The sequence below is a fragment of the Rousettus aegyptiacus genome, unplaced genomic scaffold, assembly GCF_014176215.1.
Source record: "Rousettus aegyptiacus isolate mRouAeg1 unplaced genomic scaffold, mRouAeg1.p scaffold_m13_p_3, whole genome shotgun sequence".
NCBI classification, from domain to species: domain Eukaryota; kingdom Metazoa; phylum Chordata; class Mammalia; order Chiroptera; family Pteropodidae; genus Rousettus; species Rousettus aegyptiacus.
The window spans coordinates 76,204,175-76,226,005 of NW_023416306.1; the positions used below are offsets into that span (position 1 = coordinate 76,204,175).

General features: G+C 38.6%; 1 long non-coding RNA gene and 1 pseudogene across 1 annotated transcript; both read right to left on the reverse strand.

Annotated features, from left to right (window-relative positions):
* Positions 1–2,101: 2,101 nt before the first annotated feature.
* Positions 2,102–2,528, reverse strand: LOC107518634 (annotated as a pseudogene).
* A 12,272-nt stretch (positions 2,529–14,800) lies between these two features.
* On the reverse strand, positions 14,801–21,004 carry LOC107518639. Its single transcript, XR_001598927.2, has 4 exons — positions 20,936–21,004; positions 20,284–20,330; positions 17,959–18,855; positions 14,801–15,144 (listed from the first exon to the last, which is right to left on the reverse strand). It is a non-coding gene; the product is annotated as an uncharacterized LOC107518639 (long non-coding RNA).
* Positions 21,005–21,831: the final 827 nt, after the last annotated feature.

Below are 21,831 nucleotides of genomic sequence, written 5' to 3' on the forward strand. Positions count from 1 at the left end.
TTTAAATTTTATAAGCTGATAGAATCGCATTTACCTGTTCTAAAACTGTTTTTGAATTTCTATATAATTTCAAACAGCATAATCCTTTGATGTTAATTTCCAAAGTAAATATCTAACCTGTTATTAAGAGGAAATGTACGTTTTTAAAATCTTACTTAAGGATTATAATTATAATAAAAAAATAATTTTGCTCATTAGTCTATCCTAATTCCGACCTTGAAGCTATGGCCATTGGAATATGAAAATAATATATCATTTTTGTCAGTCATCTAAGGCTACTGTCAGCAAATCTATCTAATTTATAGAAGCTGGAAAGTGGGGTAGTCACTCCATCTCAGGTCTCTTCTTCAAGAGAATGGATGGCTATTAGGAAAGCTGCTCCAGAGGGTCTAGATTCATCAAGGTTCTGGGCACTGCCTGCTGCCATTTCTGGAATCTGAAAGGACCATTCGGACTAACAAATCAGGATGATGTTTACCATGACAACCCAAGATGCAGGTTATCAGATTAAAAGATAAAATGGAGGTTGTGGTCCAAACAAAGAAGGGTGAAAAGATTTAAAGAACTAAAATTATTGGAGGCAAAAAGCCGGTTCTAGCCCAGATTTGGGTGGGAGAAAGGACCTGGAGGTGGTGAAGGGCACTAGCTCAATTCTGCAAATTCCGCATTGCAGAAGAATCTTGCCTTTTGCCACATATAATTGCTATTTGTTCTGAGAAAGTGAAGTACAGTTCCCAGAGGCCCTGCTTAAACAGGAGTAACACACTTAAAATGATATCCCTGATCTATTTATTTGTCACTCTCTCACAAGCCCTGGCTTTTCGTCAGCCAGAAGTTGCAGATTGCTTCCAGAACTTCAGTCTAAGAATTGGATTTAACAAGATCTCCGGGAGATGTCTAGGTCTATAGGAGCTGAGAAGCTCTAGGCCACTGTCTCTCAAACTCTAGCGTGCATCAGAATCACCTGGAGGGCTTGTTAAACTCAGCTGGCTGGGCCACAAGCCAGATTTTCTGATTCAGTACAGCTGAGATTGGGTCTCCAAATGTGTTAATTCCAACAAATTTGCTGATCAGGCTGAGGGTGCTTGGTTCAGGGACCCATTGAACTCTGCCACCTAGGTAGTAAAGAGACTAATAAGCAGTGGTAATGTACTCATGGGAAGAAAAATATAACAGTCCTCTATTTTCTGAAGCAAATTGAAATTATCTAAGCCAATTCAGTGCCCTTCATTTTGAGGAACTCTTGTCCTTCTCATAGACTCACAATGTGCTCATGGTCTTTTGGAGGACCATAAACAGAGCCTCTTCAGCTACATTCTCACTTCGCTTTTATAAGCTAGGATTCTGCAAGCTTACACTTGACCTCTATGCAAATTAAAAATGGACCACTCTCTGGTGGACACACTCACTTTCCTTCCTCTCCCTCAAGCAGGGAGAGAGGACTCTGTGCAAAGAACTTTCCTGGGGCAGGTGCAGGCCACTCCGGGTTCCCACCTGGGTGAATGGAGCACCTGCTAAACCTCAGCCTGGCTCTCATCCTTTGCTGGTCACCTTTGTGCATTATACATCTGTACAACTAAACACATCGATGCAGCTCCTCCCACAGGCCAACATGGTCCATTTGAGAGCTAGCAGCTCCATTTGGGACATGCTTCCACAGGTCCACAGAGTGCCAACCTCCACCAAGGGAGAGGCAGAGGCAACTAATTTTGGGGGCAGGAGCTGAAGGATAAGGGCAGGATATTCCCTAGTTGTCTGCTAAGCAAGCAGACATGTGATTGAAAAACAAAACAAAAAAAACACTTCTGGACTGTGTTTCTTATGTCTCATTATGTCTCATTGTCTCTCATCCTGTGTTCTCCAAGACAGTGGTTTTGGGCACCAGCAGTTTCAGCATCACCCGGAAAGTTATTAGAAATGCAAATTTCAGCCCCACCCTGGACTTACCGAATTAGAAACCCAAGACAAGACCCAGGAGTCTGTGTTTTAGCAAACAATCTAGGTGATGCTAATGATTCATTGTAGAGCTTGAAACCCAGTGCACTAAAGTTTGATCTCTTAAATATATATATATATATATTATTTTTTGATTTTCCATGGTTTATTGAAAATATTATAGGACAGCAGAAGGATTCAAATGGCTCTGTATAATGTTTTGAAGTTCATCCCAACCTTGACTTGCAGGTGGGACAGACTGCCAGAGTCAAGAACGTCGGCATTTCCTTAGCATCAGGATCAATTTCAATGATCTCCTGATCCAGGTCTAAAACTTCAGGAACATAACCTCTCCTTTCTCTCTCCTCTTCTTGTATCGTGATAGAAATAACTCTCACAGGGCCTCTCTGAATCTGCTTAATCAGGTGTGTGATAAGGCCCACTATCTTGTTGCAGAGTTTCATGCTGGGGATTACAGAGATCTCCTCGCATACACACTTGTGGGTGTGGAAGTCATTGCCTAGGCATGTGTAGTACTCTTTGATGATGACATGGGCCACCTTCTTCATGGTCTTGCTACAAATGCAAGCCATCTTTATGGGTCCCTGATGAAAGAAATTAAACATATTTTTAACAAATGACATGTCAACATATTGCCTTAAAAATTAGTGAAAGGGTACCATCTTAATAGAATGTGCTTAAAGGAGCAGTGAACCTCACTCACCCTCAGATATTTCTGGTTCTGTACCTTGATACCTTTCTACACTATTCCTTCTAACATTTTTCCATATAAGGTTAGGGTGCAGGACTCCAGTGCCCAGAGGACAACCCATTTCCAAGCAATCTTGTCAGCAGTAGAATGTTCACCTCCAGGGCTGGCAATAACCTTCTTCTTCCTGCCTCTATCTTCTCTACCATGGATTCACTCCACTCTAATACCTAGGTAGGCTAGACCCTCCAAATTAAGGTCTTGACCCTGTAATGCAAGAAGCTTTTCACATCTACTTGGAGAAAAGAAAATTCAGAGCCCAAGAACATAATGGCTTCTCGTAAAATGGAAAAAGAAACTGGAATTTTTCTTTGGTTATTGTCCATGTGTTCACTGACCCCAAAGTAAGAACTCTGAAGTTGGGTGAGCCTATCAGAGATGTCCCACATAGAGAGCCACCCCTGAACTAGCTGTTGTATGTGTGCTGTCTCTCCAGCCTTTTTGAGGGCAATTCCCAGGGAGAGAGTCAGCTGAGAGTTTTCAGCAGCAACACTTCAGCCTCCAAGGCAATGAGGCTATAGTCTTGAGTGAGTGGTTGGTGTGGCGGTCTACTGCAGCACTCACTTCAGTAGCCAAGAACAATTTGTAGAGAATGACATCAATTGGTCATGAATGAAGTATTTCAGAGGTAGGTCTTTTGCAAAGAATAAAGGTTGTGTGTTATTCTGTTGGTTTTGATCCTGATTCAATTTTTGTAAACATCCCGTCAGGTCTATCCAACTGTATTTTTAAGTCTAAGAATGTTTTGCCTCTCTTCTCACTCCCCTTCTTCGATACCATGTGCACCCCAATTAGAATGGGGCATCATGCTTTCTATCTGTTCTTAATCTTTTCAGCTTATCCAGGCTACACAGATGCTAAAGCTGACATCTGTTTTCTGTAATCTCAGAGTTTCTCATCACTGCCTTATCTAAGGTTGACCTAGTTCTCTTGCTCTACTAAAATATTAATAAACACAGACAGATGCTTATATCCATGAAACACAACTTTGCGCACTCTTACAGCTCTGCATGTCCCTGGATACAGCCTATCAGATCCCATCTTCCCTTCTTCCCCAAACCCCCATTGTATCCTGTAGAATACCTGTACCTTATTCATCAAGTTTCTCTAAATCCCAACCTGCTTTGTGGAAGACTCTGCCACCCTTTCACCCTAATTAGAAGCTGACTCTTCTGCAGTGCTCACTTCTCCTTCAGCATCTTAAGAAGAAACTGTTTTTCTTCTCATACCCATTACCTCCTTGATCTCAATGCATTGTCTTTTCTGAGCCCTAACTTCTCTGGCTGCAAAATCCTGCCTTTTTTTAGATTGTACCACCTTCTTTCCTTTGTCTTGCCATCCTTTGGGTCATCTTCCTTCTGCCATCGTTTGGGTCTGGTGGGCTTTCTCTCCACCCAGATACAGTGTGAACTGAAATATTCGCCTCACTTTTTGCTCTCTTATTTCCATGGTCTCCTTGTCCCGAGAGACTTTTTTTCCTCTATCACATTTCATGAATCCCCACCAATGACCACATCCTGCTGCTTGCAATCATGACAAATTGCAGGACAAGAGGATATCAATTTCAAACAACCCTTTTTCCAGCCATTCACACAACCACATATTCTTTTTAGCAAGCCAGTTTCTCCCTTGTGCTCAGAATCACCTTCCTTCTAAGCATCTGTCTCTTCCACATCATCATTTCTCCCTGGTCTATCTGCATAAAATAGATTTTCTTTCCTTCTCACTCTTGTCCTCTCTGAAGAATAAAAAAAATGAAGGTATCATCTCCTAAGCAATCTCCCCACTTATGATTCCAGTCTATTCCCCCAAGTAGCCAGGAAGACCAGAGCAGGGACGCCCTGGAGTAACATCCCAGAGCTTTTAGAATCCTACTCAAGCTTTATGTTGGCTCGCAAGGCTCTCATAATCTGGCAGCTTGCTGCGTTAACAATTTTATATCATATCCTCTTCCTTCTGCTCACAGGAACCAGCCAAAATGGCCTTTCAATTCCCTAAATACAGCAAGGTCTTTTTTCCACCAAGGCTGATGTACATGCTTGTCATCGGCTCTGTGAGCTCATCTGGTCATTGCCATTCCACTGTATTCTTTGCCTCAGATCTACTTCTAAATGCATTGTCCACAGATAGGCCTTCTTTTATCGCCCTGTTTAAAGTTGTATTATCCCCTGTTATGGGTTGAATTGTGTCCCCTCAAAAAAGATACGTGATGTACTAATCCCCGGTAACTCATAAATGTGACCTTATTTGAAAGTAGGGTTGTTGCACAAATAATTGGTTAAGATGAGGTCATACTAGAGTAGAGTGAGCCCTTACTTTAATGTGACTGGTGTCTCTCTAGGAAGAGGAGAAGCGATGCATGAGAGAAGCCAGCTTAGTGGTGATGAAGCTGGAGATTAGAGTGACACATCTCTAAGTCCAGGAATGCCAAGGATTACCAGCCAACACCAAAAGCTAAAAGAGATAAGAAAGAATTATTTCTAAGCTTTCAGAAGGAGTCTAGCTCTGACAACAGCTTGAGGTAAATTCTAGCCTCCAGAATTCCAGATTCTCTACTGTGAGACAACAGATTTCTGTTTCTTTAAGCCCCCAAGTCAGTGGTATTTTGTGATGGCAACCCTAGCAAACCTCTCATCATCCAGCACTTAGATTCTGCTTCCTTTGTAGTATAGGTCACAATTAGTCTCTATTTCCTGTTTATTTATTAGTCATATAGTTGTCATGAGTTTTGTTGTGAAAATTTCTCCCTTTTATTGCTTTATTATTATTTGTGGAATCTCAATACCTTGCAAGACCATGGATCCCAGTTTGGAAACCCCTGCTGTGTGTCCCGAGAGGAACCCACAGAGGAGGATTCCACTTTGCTGGCACAGACTCTGAGGAATCAGCAGCATGTGTGGGAGCCAAATGTGTGCTTTGGTTCCCATATTTGAGGAACTCTCATCCATTTGTCTTGAACTATAATTTTCTAAGCTCAGTTTTATTTTTAAACCTGACCCTTGCAAGCTTATGCAAATCATTTTGGAAGGACACTTGGCAGAGAGCCATTCCAAAAGGCAGTCCACAGGGATTGTAGTGAGGGCAGAGCAGACAAAGAACCTCCAGAAAACACATGAGATTAGCTGTTAAATTTTCTGTATGTTTGTATTGTACACCTTGGCAATTGCACCTATTTTACTCTAGTGAGACTGTCACATATAAAATTCTTTTCTTCTTTGCTATTTTTTCCAAATTATCGTTTTTCTGTTTTTTTTCCTGTTTGTAAACTCATTTTATTTTCTTCCTTTCTTAGAAGCATGTTGTTTTTTGCTTTCTAAGATATATTCTGTAGTTTTTTAACCTCATCATTTCTACTTTAAGAGAGGTATACTTCCAATTCTAACATTCTGTATAACTTTAAAAATATATATGATGATGATTAATAACATGAGATTTAATGCCATGTAAAATATGGTTTACAATAAGCAGCTGTATTAAAAATAGTGAGCATCAAGAAAATAACAGGAGGGGAACGTGCAAAATTGATGCTCTGTCTTTTGTTTTCTGTGGTTTTACTCTGTCAACATAACCATGAAAAATTCTAACTTGACCTGATATAGCAAAAAATAGAGAAAGAAATCTTCAGTTCACTAGTCATTTTTGCTGCAATAACTGAGTCTGGGCTTCCATTAACACAGGAATAACAGAACAAAGGAATGATAAATGACTGTTACTGTCGAGTTGTGCTCTTTCAAAAGGATGATCTCCACAAGTCTCTCAATCTTGCATGCAGGAGAGGTTCCTAAAGAACAAAGAAGCAATACAGGATGCCAGAAGACATTTATTTAAATGTCACTTATACACTGGGTAATGAGAACTAAAGGAGGTCCATTTGAGATAATAAACCATTTTTTTGTGAGAAAAGATGAAGTAATTAAGTATTCAAAGGTGATAACTTCTTCAACTTCATTTTCACACACCATATTTACCCTTAGCTTTTCAAATAAAAAACAGGCTGCACACTACACAAGTACCTTCTTTAACAAGAAACCAGCCTGTAGTTCAATTCAGGACCTCTGAATTTGAGTGTCAGTGATTCTCAATGGGCTTTTCTGGCACAAGGATTACATCAGGGCAAAGCAAGGTCCCTGCTCTCCCACTATTAGGATGGTGGTAGCTGCACAGACTCTGTTTCCAGCAAGTGTCGTCAGATGACCAACAACAAACATAGGTAGACCTCTCACATTCAGAAGTGGAAGCTTTTCACCAGAGGGGGCACAGGCTTGCTTTCAAATATTCTCCTTAGGAGAATGTTGCTGGAGGAGGATTCTTGGAATTTAACCTTGTAATAATTCATCTTCACTCTTGCAGCATCCACCCAGGTTTGCTGGGATACAGGGGGAAGGAGTTATAAGTGTTTGGAGGAGTCTCGTAGTATCGTAAAAATACTATACTGCTGAACTTTCAAAAGCAAATGAAAACTTTGCCAGTTGGACTTGCCACTTACCTTCTCTAAAGCTAAATTTCCTGAAGAGTTATAATAGATGATTTCTATGTTCTCTTTTAGTTCCAAATTTGGGGATTTTACATAGTGTAAAATATAAGACTTCCTTTCAGTTCAAAATGACAAAATAAGATGCATCTGCCTATACATTTTTTTTCAGAAATCTTATTGTATTAAGAGTTCTCCAGAACTAGAACCAATAAGATATATGTGTGTGCATGTATATGTAAGTTAATTATAGTCGTATGCCACATAATGACATTTCAGTCAATGACAGAATGCGTATACTACAGTGGTCATGTAACATTATAATGGAGCTGAGAAATTTCTATCACCTAGTGATATTGTAGCCATCATAATGCAATGCATTACTCCTGTGTTCCTGGTGATGCTGGTGTCAAAAAACATACCATCCTAGCAGTCATATGAAAGTATAGTATATATATATATATATATATATATATATATATATATATATATATAGTATGTAGTACTTGGTAATGATAATAAATGACTATATAACTGGTTTATGTATTTGCTATACTATAAGTTTTATCTTTATCTTAGAATGTACTCTTTCTACATATTAAAAATATGTTTGCTATAAAATAATATGCCTTGTTACACCTCATACATCTTGTGATCACCACATCTCTAGATTGAATCATTTTCTCTTGTGCTTGGTTCATTATCATGTTGTTTTGCTCATCACGGCCCCTAACCATACCAAATCCACTGCTGATATTGCCAGGAAGATGTCACATTGAGTGATTGACCTGGAAATAAAATGAAAAGTGATGAACAACTACAAAGGTAGAAAATCAGTGGTTATTGCTAGCCACTCAGGCATGTCCCATTCTACCATAGCTACAATCTTGAAGAATAAAAATAAAGAATCTACTTCATTGAAGATAATGATACTAACAAAAATTTGAAAAGGGCCTATATCAAACATGGGGAAACTTCTAGTAACATGGATTAAAGACCAGACACAGAAACATGTCTCTCCCAGTACCAGGGCAAATATGGCCAAAGGAAAAAATTTGCTCGTATTGTTGAAAGAAAAGGCTAAATCTAACTATGATATTGAATTTACTGCTAGTTCTGGATGGTTTAAACGATTCAAGAATCGTCGTATTTTACATAATGTGAAAGTGAGTGATGAGTCTGCGGGTGCTGATGTAAAAGCCACTGAAAAATTTTTGGAAACTCTAGATAAGCTGATTGTGGAGTAAAATTACTTGCCAGAGCAAATATTTAATATGGATGTAACCTCCCTATTTTGGAAATGGATTTCTAAAAGGACTTTCATCCATAAAGAGGTTAAGTCAATGCCAGGTTTCAAGGCTTTTAAGGATAGGATAACAGTGTTGCTAGGAGTCAATGTCACAGGCTATATATTAAAACCCTGTGTGATCTGCCACAGTGAGAACCCCAGGGCCTTCAAGCATATCAGTAAGCATACACTGCCAGTGTATGTACTACAGGAGCAATAAGAAATCATGGATGGCCCAGCTCTCCTTCCAAGATGCTTTTTTGAATTGCTGTGTTAGTAAAATAAGAGATCTACTGTTTGGAGAATAACATATCTTTCAAGATTTTGCTTATTGTTTATAATGCTCCGGACATCCTCCTTTTGTTGGTAATCTTCATCCTGATATCAAAATTGTGTTTCTCCCTCCAAATACCACCTCTTTCATCCAACCAATGGATCAAGGAATATAGCACCTTTTAAGGCCTACTACCTGAAGAGGACCTTTGCCCAGCTTATTGCTGCAAGAAAGAAAGATACTAATGCAATTTTGGAAGGATTACACTATCTATACTGCATCAAGAACTTTGCTTGGCCTGGGGTGGTGTCATCAAAGAGTGTATGAATGGTATCTGAAAAAAGACACTCAAGAGGTTCATCCATGACTTCAAAGGATTTGCCAAGGATGAGAATGTTGCAAAAATCAACAAGGTTATGGTTGGGATGACAAACAACTCTAACCTGGGTGCAGATGAGGATGACATTGAGGAGCTCCTGGTGGTATTCCTGAGAAATTGATTAATAAGTTATTAGAACTGGACAGAAATGTGAAGCTAAAGAATAGGCAAGAGCAAAGAAAACTGCAAAAGAAAAAGAAAAATCCCCAAGAAAATTTACAATGAAGTGTTTAGCAGAAGTGTTTGCAGACCTCTACAAGCTCCTTAAAAGGTTTGAAAACATGGATTACAGCCTCAAGAAGAGCCTCAGACAGGTCCTTCAGGAGGTATCCCAGAAGGTACTATTATCATAGGAGATGACAACCCCATGCATATTATCACCACTGAGGACCTTCCAGTGGGACAAGATGTGGAGGTGGAAGACAGTGATATTGATGATCCTGACCCTGTGTAGGCCTAAGCTAATGTGTGTGCTTGTGTCTTAGTTTTTTTAATGTTTAAAAAGTAAATAAATAAATAAGATAAAATTTTAAAAATGTAATAGAAAAAAGCTTACAGAATCAGTATATAAAAAATGAAAACATTTTTGTATAACAGTATAATGTTTGTGTTTAAGATATGTGTTCTCACAAAAGAGTAAAAAAGTTAAAAAATTAAAACCTTGTAAAGTGAAAAAGTTACAGTAAGCTAAGATTAATTTGTTTTTGAAGAAGAAAACATTTTAAAATAAATTTTGTGCAGTCTAGATGTAGTGTTTATAAAGTTTACAGCAGTATACAGCAATGTCCTAGGCTTCCACATTCACTCACCACTCACTCACTGACTCATCCAAAGCAACTTCTAGTCCTGCAAATTTGATTTATAGTGTCTTATACAAGTTTACCATTTTTTATCTTCTATACCATATTTTAACTGTACTGTTTATATATTTAGATATGTTTAGATACACAAATAACTTTGTATTACAACTGCCTATAGTAGTTATACATGCTCTACATGCTTGTAGCCTAGGAGCAATAGGCTATGCCAGATAGCCTAGGTGTGTAGTAGGCTATACTGTCTAGGTTTGTGTAAGTGTACTGCGTGATGTTTGCAAAATGACAAATTTGCCTAACAATGCATTTCTCAGAACATATCCCCATTATTAAGCATTGCATGACTGAGTAAAGATTTAGCCTACATGATTATGGAATCTGACAAGTCCCAAGATGTGCACTTGGCAGGTTGATGACTCAGGAGAGCTATTGGTGTAGTTACAGTCTGAAGGCCAGCAGGGTAGAGATCCCAGAGGACCTGATGTTTCCATTTGAGTCTGAAGGCAGAAAAAGGCTGATGTGCCAGTTCAAAGACTGTTCGGTAGTTCCCTCTTACTTGAGGGAGGGTCAGTCTCTCTGCTCTATTTAGGCCTTCACCTGATTGCATGAGGCCCACCCACAATGAGGAGAGCATCTGCTTTATTCAGTCTACCAGATTCAACAAATGTAAATCTCATCCAAGAATATCCTCACAGAAATACTTATGTTAATATTTGACCAAATATTTGTGCCCAGTTAAGCTGACACATAAACTGAGCCATCACACCCACCAAAGGTTAGTTAAGAAATTACAAAAGGACAGTGGGGAAAATCAGACGATCATTGAAGTGGCGGGTATATGATGAAAAGAGAAACTTGGACAAGAAGAATTTCTCTGCGGAGAACCCCAGGGTCAAAGAGTGTGAAGAATGTGTGTGTAGAGAAGCTTACCCAAAACAATTAATAAAAAAGGAATAAAATAATTTGAATAAAGTTTGAAAGAATCAGTTTTCTCCACACTAAGGTAGAACAGTGAGCCAAATCCCAGGATGAATGCAAAGAAGTAATCCTTAAAGAAGTGGAATGATTTCCCTGGAAGGAGACTGAAGTCTAAGAGTTGGTGCCCAGAGTAGCCTCCTCCTGGACTGAGAACCTCAGGAGAGTCCCATCTGCTCCTGCGGTCCTCACCAATAACCTGTGAGCTAAAGCCTGGTGCTTAACTCACCCTGCCCATAGCCACAGAGCTGTGGCCAGCTCCCCCATCCATAAAGGCAAAGGAAAACCACAGAGAGTACTGTATCAATTGGCCAAGTCCTCCATTAATAAAAATGATCCCTTATTTAAAAAACAAAAAACAAAAAAACAAAACCTAGTGGTGAACCAAGGAACACGAGACATTGAAGGATATGCTACTGAGTTGTTTATCTCGCACAGAGGTAAAACACAATCACCTACGTGAGGTGTAAAGCTGTAGACTTCAAGACAATATTAACTCTAGACATTTCTGTTACCTCAAGGGATACAATCTGAACTAAGATATTAAATGTGAGAACTTCAGGCATTTGTATAAAAAGAAAAAGAAAAACTCAGTGACTTACCACATTTTAATGAGATTCCACTTATTTTTCCATCCACTGTGAGATGAGAGCAGACAATTCTGGCACAGGTATATCTATGTTCCTTTGTTTCTATTTCAATTCAATCTCTTTTTCATCTTCCCCTTTTTCACAAAGGTCATTCTATGTCTACTACTAAGACTTTTGGCTCCATTTTACCTTTTCCACCAATGCACGAAATTCTCATTCCTTAGAGCACTTTTTCCAGGACGACATCTCTGACCACACCAACTTTTGTGTGCCCATCAGTCCTTGTCATCTCTGCCATCATCCACAGTATTTAACTATCTCAGATGTCATTCCCTAGGACATACAAGCCTCCCTCTCCCTCCTGGACAACCCAGTTCTCAGGGCAAAGGAGATGCCTGAGATCTTATGTTCTTCCCACCTTGGGTACCTCAGCAGTCAAGACTGTGTTCCAGCCCAGAGCACAGAACTCACTTCATGTTAACAACACTGGGATGTTTGTTGTCATGGCCACTGTGTGGGAAGCCCTGACCCTGTACCTGGAGTGGAAATGCCCCCAGGTACTCTTTTCTGTCCTCACATGTCTGCTGGCTTGGAAGTTATTACTCTCCTGAATTCGTCATTTAGTATTCTTCCACCTCTCTCTGTATTTGAACTACATAAATACTCCTAAATGATGGGATTACTTTACCATTTTCAACATTATAAAAATGATATCATCAGTGTATATACTTCCGCAACTTCCTTTTATCATCATTGTCTTTGTGAGATTCATCTGTAATGATCTGTAGATAATTCATTCTTACTTCTGAATAATATTCCTCTATTGCCATTTAGACTGTTTCTATTTATTATTGTTTTTGTCTATTTCAAACAATGATTATATTAACTTTCCCCCTTGCAACTGAGTATAGGAATCTAGGTACATCCCAGGAATAAAACCTCTCGAGAGCACATCTCCAACTTCACTTGGGTGCCAAGTTGCTTTCCAAAATGGTGGCACCATTTCATGGGGCTGCTCAGGGTATCCAGGTGTTCAGGCTGCTCTATCCCTTCTCTGACACCTGAGATTCTCTAATATTTTATATGTTTTCAGTATGCTGAGTGAGAAATGGTATCTGGTTGTTTAAATGCTCATTTCATTGATTACCAGTAAAGCTGAACATTTTAAAAATATGTGTACCTGTCATTCGCTCTTCTTGATCTAGATTATTTGCTAATTTTGCTTCTTTTTTAAAATTGTGTTCATCTTTGAAATTATTTGATGTATTCAGCATTAAACTTTTGTTTAGTGAGTTAAAAATATTTTCTTCCAGGCTTTTTTTTATGTGTTTTTTTTTAACAAACAGAAATTTTAATGTTGAATTAATCTTTCCCCTAATGTTTTTTTCTATGCCTTTTTAATGACATTATACACTACTCTGTCATTCACACACACACACGCATTTTTGCGAGGAACTAAAAATTTCAGGTTGTATATTTTAGTTGATACTCCCTATGGAACTTATCTTTATATATTTTTATAGAGATGTCACTGGAATGCAAATGTACTTCTTCCCACACAAATAAACAATTGTTCTGGTACTACTTGTTTATCTGTAGGACCACCACTTTCATTTATCAAGTTTCCACATAAGTCTATTTCTAGACTCTTTGTTTTAGGCCAAATTGTTATTTTCTAAACAAAATCTCACTGTAATAATTAACATAACATTATAATAATTCTTAATGCCTAGCAGGACAAAGACAGCCTTGTATTTGGAGGGACTTCTTAGCTATTTGCTTTTCCATACCAATCTCAGAATCTGCCATTTCTGCCCATGAAAGTTGTCATGACTTTCTGGACTTAGATTGAATTTATAGTTAAATTTGTTGAATTTTGGGGAAATCAATTTCTGATAGTGAGTCTTTCTACCTTTGAATATGATATATTTATTGCTCAAATGATTTAAGTCTTCTGGAATGTCTTTTAATAAAGTTTTATAGTTTTCTCTGTAAAGGTTTCTTAGTACTTTGCGTTTTTAATTGCTTTTCTAAATAACAACTTTTTAAAATTAAATTTCAGAGAGTTCCTCATATATACGAGTACATTCAGTCTATATTTACTGAATTTTGCATTTAGTCAACTTCTTAAACTCTCCTTTAATTCTGATACTATGTCTGCATATTCTTTTGACTTTTCTTTGTATACTTTCATATCTATAACTAAATACAATTTCTTTTAACACTCTACAATTATTTTAGTTATTTTTCTTTCCTGGCCAAGGTGTTAAGTAAATGAAGAGTTTAATGCATTAATATTCACTGTAATTGTGTTATTTTAATTCCATATGTTTAGATATCATAACTGTATATCTTAAATTACTTTAAATGTATTGAGATTTCTTAATAATCCAAACTATAGTTTATCTTGCCAAACATACTGTGTCTACTTGATTAAAATATGTTGTTTGAGTGGAATATTCTAGATATTCAATTATATAAAGTTGGTTTATAGTATTGTTGCAGTCTTTCGTATGCTAATTGATGGATGGGTGTTGAAATCTCTAACTATAATTTTGGATTGCGTGATTTTATTTATCTGAGTCTCAACTTCCCCAGAGGTGTCAGTGTAGGTATAGCATGTTGTATTAGCTACTTACTGCATGGACTCTTTGTTTTGCCATCAAGTAACTTAAAGCAATTCTATTATCTAGGACCCTCATGCTGAAGATTGTAAGGTGATCAATTGCAGTCTTAAAGCTTGAGCAGTAGAACAAGCCAAACACCTGACTGTATAGGTAAAATTCAATAATTTCAGGTATTGAATAAGAGATATGTCTGTGAAAACAAAAGAAAAGCAAAGATTAATAATTAGAGCAAATTATAAACCAGCTTTTGAGTTTGTAAGGTTATCAGTCAAGATTGCTAGGTATAAGGCTAGAAGCATCTTTTGTAGTTTGATATGTTCTTGATGATGTTATCATGTGCTAAGGTAAACTTGCATGGCTTACAGAGCACCTGTCACTAAGGTTGTTTAAACATAAGCAGTTGTGACAGTTTTCTGAATTTTATATCAAGTTGTCCATCTTTAGCCTGCATGGCTTTGAGGGGGAAAAAAGAAGTAGTTTTAATTTTCAATAACTCCTAGTCAAAGGATGGGAAATAAATTGGAAACATGTTTGGAAAGTCATAGGCAGGTATTGGAGGAAACTAGAAGTTCAATTTACAAGTACAAAACAAAATTTAAGAGGCAATGAATAGCGCTAGAATATAATATCCACAAAGTACATTAGGATTTCTATTGAAATATACTTTTTCTCTCTCTAATTGCTCTTATTTTTATCAAAGATGGCCAAATTAAAACCAACTTATTTGCAAAATAAATCATTTCAATAAACTTGGCCTGATCATTTGCACAAGTCCAGTAAGAATATTAATTTACCATAAAGGTACTTTTATCTCTGCTTTCCTGGAATCTTTCACAACGAATCTTCAGATTGAACTCAAAAGGCCTCACAGGGCCAGAAAAGCCAAGGCAAGTATTTGCTCTCAGAAGATGCCTGCAATACCTATAGGTTTCGGGTGAGTTCCTCTCTTCTTGTTGTCCCCAAAATGTCTTGCAGTTCCTTCACCTGCCAAGAAGTGACATTCTTTACTCACATGGTAAGGCTGCTGGGAACAATGTAAACAAGGTATTAGGTCAATACTTCCAAGGACTTTTATTGGCTTCTATAAATCAATCTTAATTTGTTAAAGCTATCTGGTCATGTCTGAGTCCGTGCATTTCTCTCTCAAACATGACATTCTGGTCAAAGGCTTGATAATAATAAACAGTTTCCAGTCATGTCCTGTTATATAGAGAACAGATTCTTATTGAAATTATACAAACATTCACATTGCCAAGAAAATAAAAATACTCATTAAGAGTTTCTAGATTCTGGAGGGGTCAATAGGAAGAAAAAAAATAAATGTTCCAATTCTGTTTACAAAGGTTTAATTTACCAATTTGCTAAGTCATAGGTAATTTAAAAAGAAACAAGTTTCCTTTATCTGGAAAGCAAAAGAGTTTTAAAATCAGCAACATTTTAAACAACTTTCAAAAAAATTATAATCATTCTCAGTTCACTCAGTGCCATTTAATCAATTCTTATTTATCCTGATCATTCGCCAGCATTTCATGTTGAATACAGTTATTCCTTAGAGCTCTATAAATCTTTGTTCATTTTAAAGGTATGATCTGAAAGTTTACTCTCAGAGACCTGTGTTTTGTAATAAGTCAGAGTCTTCTCCATCTTTCTGAAGATAAAACATATTTGCAAAAATATCAGAGTAAAATAATGACTGCCTGTAAATGACTAAACCTTAAAATGGCATGGTTATAGATCTGATTAATGCAATCGACAAAGGAATTTATTTTTCTCTGCAAAATAACATTGCAAGAAACTAGCTAGAATTACAAATGATGTTACATCTGGACATTGCAGACTATTGGAGATCACAATCTCCTGAAAATTCACTTTAATAATAGAGATAGATGGATACAAATAGAACATAATTATTATATCTTTATTTGACAAAGTTTATCAGGTAACTTTAGTATATCAAATAGGCCTGATTAGTTTAAATGTTCTCTTTTATAAAGAGAGAGAACAAATCTTGGAGACATTCTGGGAGCCTACTGGAATAATTCAAAGCCACTTCTAGATTAAGAAGAGTCTCCTTTTATACCGTGAACCCTAGGAAGTTTCAAATATGCTTGACCAAAAGATCATATTATTTTAAAAACCAGCTTGATTCAGAAGAAAAATTATATTAAAGAAATGAATTTTGCATGTGGTTACATAAAGACAGATCTTGTTTGGAGAAGTCCGAGAAGACGGCTGCTGGAATTTTGCTTCAAGATCCTGCCGTAAGTAAACAGGAATGGATAAGGGGAGCACTAAATTATTTGAAAGATTATTTAAGACCATGAAGATATAATAAAAGTGTTTTGGGTCCAAGTTTAGCTCATCTCTTGAACAAGTGTGAATCAAGCTGAACTGAGGCTGACAGATTGTATTACAGGATCCTATATAAGCCCACATCACCTGGATAAGTGTTTTCAAAAAAACACTTCTTTCTGCAATAGCTTCTGTCTGCAATCATATTTGGTGAGATTTTGAGCCTCAGAATAAAAGCAAGTGGGCTTTCTTTTCAGAAGATGTTTCCTTGGGCTATGGAGGAATGGTCTTGATGGGATATCCAAGTTCTGGTATGGCCACAGGCACTTGTTAAGTGACAAGAAGGCCTAAGGAGCACAGCATTGGGGAAGCAAGAGGGTGGAGGCTCCCAAATTTCTGGAGTACAAGGTCAGCGCTGCATCTCAGGAGTGACCCAGGGGAGCCCAAACAAGGGAATGTCACAAATAAGAGAGCCATGTGGCACCCTCTGTACTTTAGGGTCCTTTTCTAGGGCCCACAGCCTGGCCAAGAGGGCTAGCAAGTAGCTGAAAGAACTTGCTACAAATGAGTAAGAGTAGTCAAGTGGAAGGAAGGCTTTCCTGCTTTCTGTAATCTTCTTCATTCCCTGCACCAGCAGCCATCTTGAAAACTTTCACCCATCCCTGGTGCAGCTGGAACCTGGGCCTCTTCAGATTGCATTGTGACTTTACCCCATTTGTTTACTTGCTATGAATATAACTCTCCTACTGAGCTCAGTAGATTCTAGTCATACATATTTAATAGTCTGTATAGAACCTTCTTGTAGCATTAAGAGTTTATGTATAAAGAAAGGTTCATGTACAGAGGGAAGGTGAGAAAGTTTTGTTTTTGAGAATATCGAGTTCTCTTTTCTGCCAGGACAGCCTTGACAGATTAGAGAATTCTCATATATAAATGTTTACCACTATACACTCTCTAACATGCTTTAGATATGTTGATTTAGTTATTCTTCATAAAAAGCTTGAGCAACTATAATTTTGTTTGCATTTAAAGGGTTAAAAAATTAAAAGTAAAGTCTGAGCTTGGGTAGATAAAGAACTTTCACATCACAGCACTAGTAACTGCCCAGGTCATCCCTGGATCTCAAATCCATCTCGCTCTCCTCCTCCCCTTCCCTTCCTTCCTTCCTCTTAGCAGACATTTTTGAGTACCTGCTATGTACAAGGATCTAGGTTGGGTTTCGCATGCCACCGTAACTCATGTCAACCATAACTTCAGGTTACCTGTTATCACTTGCATTATGTTTCCTGGTATGCTGAGATGACATTACAACTATTTTCAAGATGTAAGGGTCTTGGCTGTCTTTGGGAGAAGACCATGAAATTCATTAGTTTACCCCCGCAGGTTGGACAAGCAGTGGAATGAATATATCAAGAAAATCTGAGAATAACCACCAAATCCTTGTCTAAGAAAAATTGAACAACAGCATCAAATCGATTTTCTTTATTCCTCAAAGAATAAAAGTGCTCAACATGGAATACCTTGATGAAGCCATCTTTGATACCTGCAAATGGATGGAAACTCCAGCAGCAGATTCTCCAAGAAATCAACAAGTGTGGTTGGCAGAAAGAAGAATGTGGTAGAGTGTGTGGTTGTCTGCCGTCAGCCTTGCTTCTTATGATGTCTTTATTTACATCACCAGATGTACCCTCCACCCGTCTGCCCCATGCCACAGAGGCCAATATCCATGGGCTGCTTCAGCAGTCTCCCTTGCCTTCTGGTATTTGTGTTTGGCAATGTGATCCCTGATAAGACATCGAAGGGAGAGAGAGAGGGAGGTCTGCATTCCTATTCCCCTGGTTCCCTTCCTGTGTAGTCACTTCAAGCTGACTGGGCCTCTGCTGGAAGACCACAGCTGCTAGTAAGGTGGCCCTCTTCATGTAGCTCTCTCCTTCTGGGCTCTGGTCTGCTCACTCTATTGGGGTGTCAAGGACCTCACACTTATTTGCCCTAAAGTACTGCATTATGTTATCTCTTGGAGTTTCTCTACATCTTGCCTATCTTTTTCAAATAATCCCTTTATTAAGCTCTCCTCAAATTATCCAATCTAAGGATATTACCTCTCTCCTGCTGGGGCCCCAGCTGTTGTACACTGTGCTCCAGCTTTACTTTTCTATGCCTTTCTCCATACCCTCATTTCATAATTTCTATCTGTATACCCAATTATTTTACAACACTGAGGTCACACACATCAAGTAAATGGGAAGCCTGAAAAATAATTGTGGAAAGGCAATTACCTCTAGCGGGAAAAACTGAGCTTGAGAATCTGGAAAACCAAAGTTTGAATTATAGGTCTGAAATGATTATCCATGTGCCCAGGGTGAGTTACTGGTCTTCTAGTCTTCTTCATTTCTCAGTCCTTTCATGTGTTCTCCTCTCTGCTACAGACATCATGAATTTCCTGTAGGAACAGCTCTCCATGTGTGGGCTTGATGAAGCTGACCCACCCCCAAGGGAAAGCAGGGATAGTCCTGTGACCTGGCCAGTCAGAGCACTGAGTCACTCTGGAGAAAACCATCATGCCGTGCCTGCTTGGGAATGTGGCCAGATCAGAAGAGACAAGAATGAGAGAGGGAGAAAGAGAAAAGAAAAAGAACAGGAGGGAGTAACAGGGAGATCAAAACCCAATCACATCTGGTCATTTCCTAAAACTAAGGTGCCATAGGACTTTGCAATCTGGGGCAAAGGGAACTCACAATTGCTCTGTGTTACACTTCCCTCACTTAGGTATGTGTGACCTGCAGGCAAAATGGCACAACACACATAAATACATCTTGAAGGACTTATCGACCTTCTAGGAGTCAGTCCACATACACATGATAGCTGAGCAAAATGTCGTTTCAATTTTTAACTTAATTCTTGGTGTGTGCTAAGCTGGGCCGTAGAGGAACGTGAATGTAAAAGCTCAAAGATTTGGTAAAACATTTGAATATTAGGTTAAAAGTCAAGTTCTATGGCAGAGATCCATACCAGCCAATGACACACATTCTCCCCTTCCAGAAAACTTGGAGAATTTATGTCACACCATTTTTAAGCAAAATGAAAAGAAAATAATTAGCACTGATTCTAATGTTCTGGTGATTGGCGTTTACTACCCCTCAGGTAAAATTTATTCCATTTTAAGGCTTATCTCAGGAAACCAACCTTCAGTTTCTGCAGAAGGAATACAGAAGCACAACTCTGGAACTCTGAGATGAGGACCCATATGCCTAGTTTATCTGCTGCTCCCTGTTGGATTCACTTAGGTAGATTAAAGAAAACTCTTGTGTAAATTTCACTTTTTTAAAAAGGCTAACTCCCGAAGTTAAGACTTTTCACCTGTAAAATGAGAAGTGTGGATCACATGACCCCAATGTTCCTTCCTGCTTAGGTGTTTGGGAGTTTTCAGTCACATTTCTGAAGAGAGCCTTTTCCATATTAAACCTTGCATATGGCCTCTTCTGCCTCCATTAAGTGAAAGTGAAAGTGGATCATGGAGAAATGTCCATATTGGTACATTTCAAGAAACCTCATCCTCCTTAATTACTGCAAGATGTTCCCCTGTATTGAGCACCTGATGTTTGAATAAGATAGTCCCTTTCAGCTGAGAGGGAATAGGGAGTTGTTTTTTAATGTGTGGAGTTCTAGTTTGAGAAGTTGAAGAATGTTCTAAAGATGGATGGTGGTGATGGTTGCACAACAATGAAAATGTCCTTAATGCTACTGAGTTATACACTTAAAAATGGTTCAAATGATAAATTTTAAGTATGTAAATTTTACTACAATAAAATATATTACCCTGTCTTACCCGCCACCGCTCCCCCCCCGAAAAAAAAGAAATAGCCCTTACCCTCGAGGAGTCCATGCTTTAGAGAAGTGGGCAGAAATGGCATTCACCTGTGAAACAAGATGTGCTGTGAAATGCTCTTTAATGAAGATGTGGATGAAACGCCCTTAAAAACAATTATCATGGCTGGGATCTGGGAAGGCCATCCATGGTGCGGGGACACACAGGAGGAGAAAAGAAGATGAACCATCATTCACACACTTAATTCTGCCAGTCCTGATGGTGCTGTAGCACTAGCTGTCAGACACAGCTCAGAAAAGCTGAGGTAGGACCTTGTGATCTTTACTTACAGGTAACAGGTCAGATTGGGTATGGTGAATACAATCCTTAAGATTGTATGCTATCTCTCAACTTAAAAAAAAAAAGTTCTTCATCTGCTATTACTTTCCAGCTACCAGCTTATTTCTCTAATATTCTTTATAAACCAAAATTAATTCTCAAAAATACTGTAGATTCCTGCTGTCTCAATCCTTCTCCTCTATTCACGAGTCAGAAGTTTTAGCTTTTCCATAGTCTCCCTCATCCCTGGGTCCCAGCACTATGTCTCTAGAAGTTTCTGTCTTCTTGGTTTCCATGATACCACGCTCTACTGGTTTCCCCTGCTCGCTCACAGACTACCCTCCTCCATTTTTTGAGTTGTCCTATCTTTTCCTACCTGGCTTTTCCACATGGAAGTTTCTCAGAGTATGATACTAGGTCTTTTAATCTCTTCTCTGCACTTGGTTCCTTGGCGAACCCCAGGGCTCTAAATGAAAAAATAGGTTTTCAGGGTTATGCATATGTCTGAGATGGCGAGTAATGTCCTCGCAGAAAGGGCACCAAAGCTGTGGATATGTGACAGCCATGGAGAGGCTCAGATGGAGTTATGCATGTGGCAAGCACTGGCATAGATTTGGGAGCAGATGAAATCAAGGGAGAAAATGAAGAGATGGAAGAGAACCCTCAGTTCGGCTGGAGCGAGGACCGATGCCAGGTGGTGGAGCACCACCAGATAAGAATGTAGCCCAGAACAAGTGACAGGGAGAATTATCAGATGCTGGGCTTTGGGTAAGAAGCAGGTGATACTGGTGAGAACCACATGAGGTCTACACCAGGATCTACATCTGTTTGTCCATCTGCCTTTCTCTAACTAGGTAAATTCCAAGGGCAGGCAAGTGTGTACCAGCACCTTCCTACACTGCACAGCTCTCTCCTGTATGTCCATTGATTGACACAGAGCTCTGAGGACATTATCAATTTAATCCTTATAGTGTGCACCAGTTATTATTACCATTTTATGGGTGGAGAAATTGAGGCATTAAGAATCAACATGTATATCCTTAAGACCCTGTCCTATTCATTTTTTTAATCAGCAAACATTTATTATGGTAGAAATTTAAGTAAGATGTGGCCATCCTCCTGAGGGGCTAGCTTCACTCACAGCAATCCTCATGTTTGTTCTGGGATCCTCAGCCTCAGGAGCTCCTGGTTCTCAAATGATGATTGACTGCTCATAATTTTGTAAAAAGAACAGAGAACTTTTCCAAACATCCCTTTGTCACAGAAATAAGA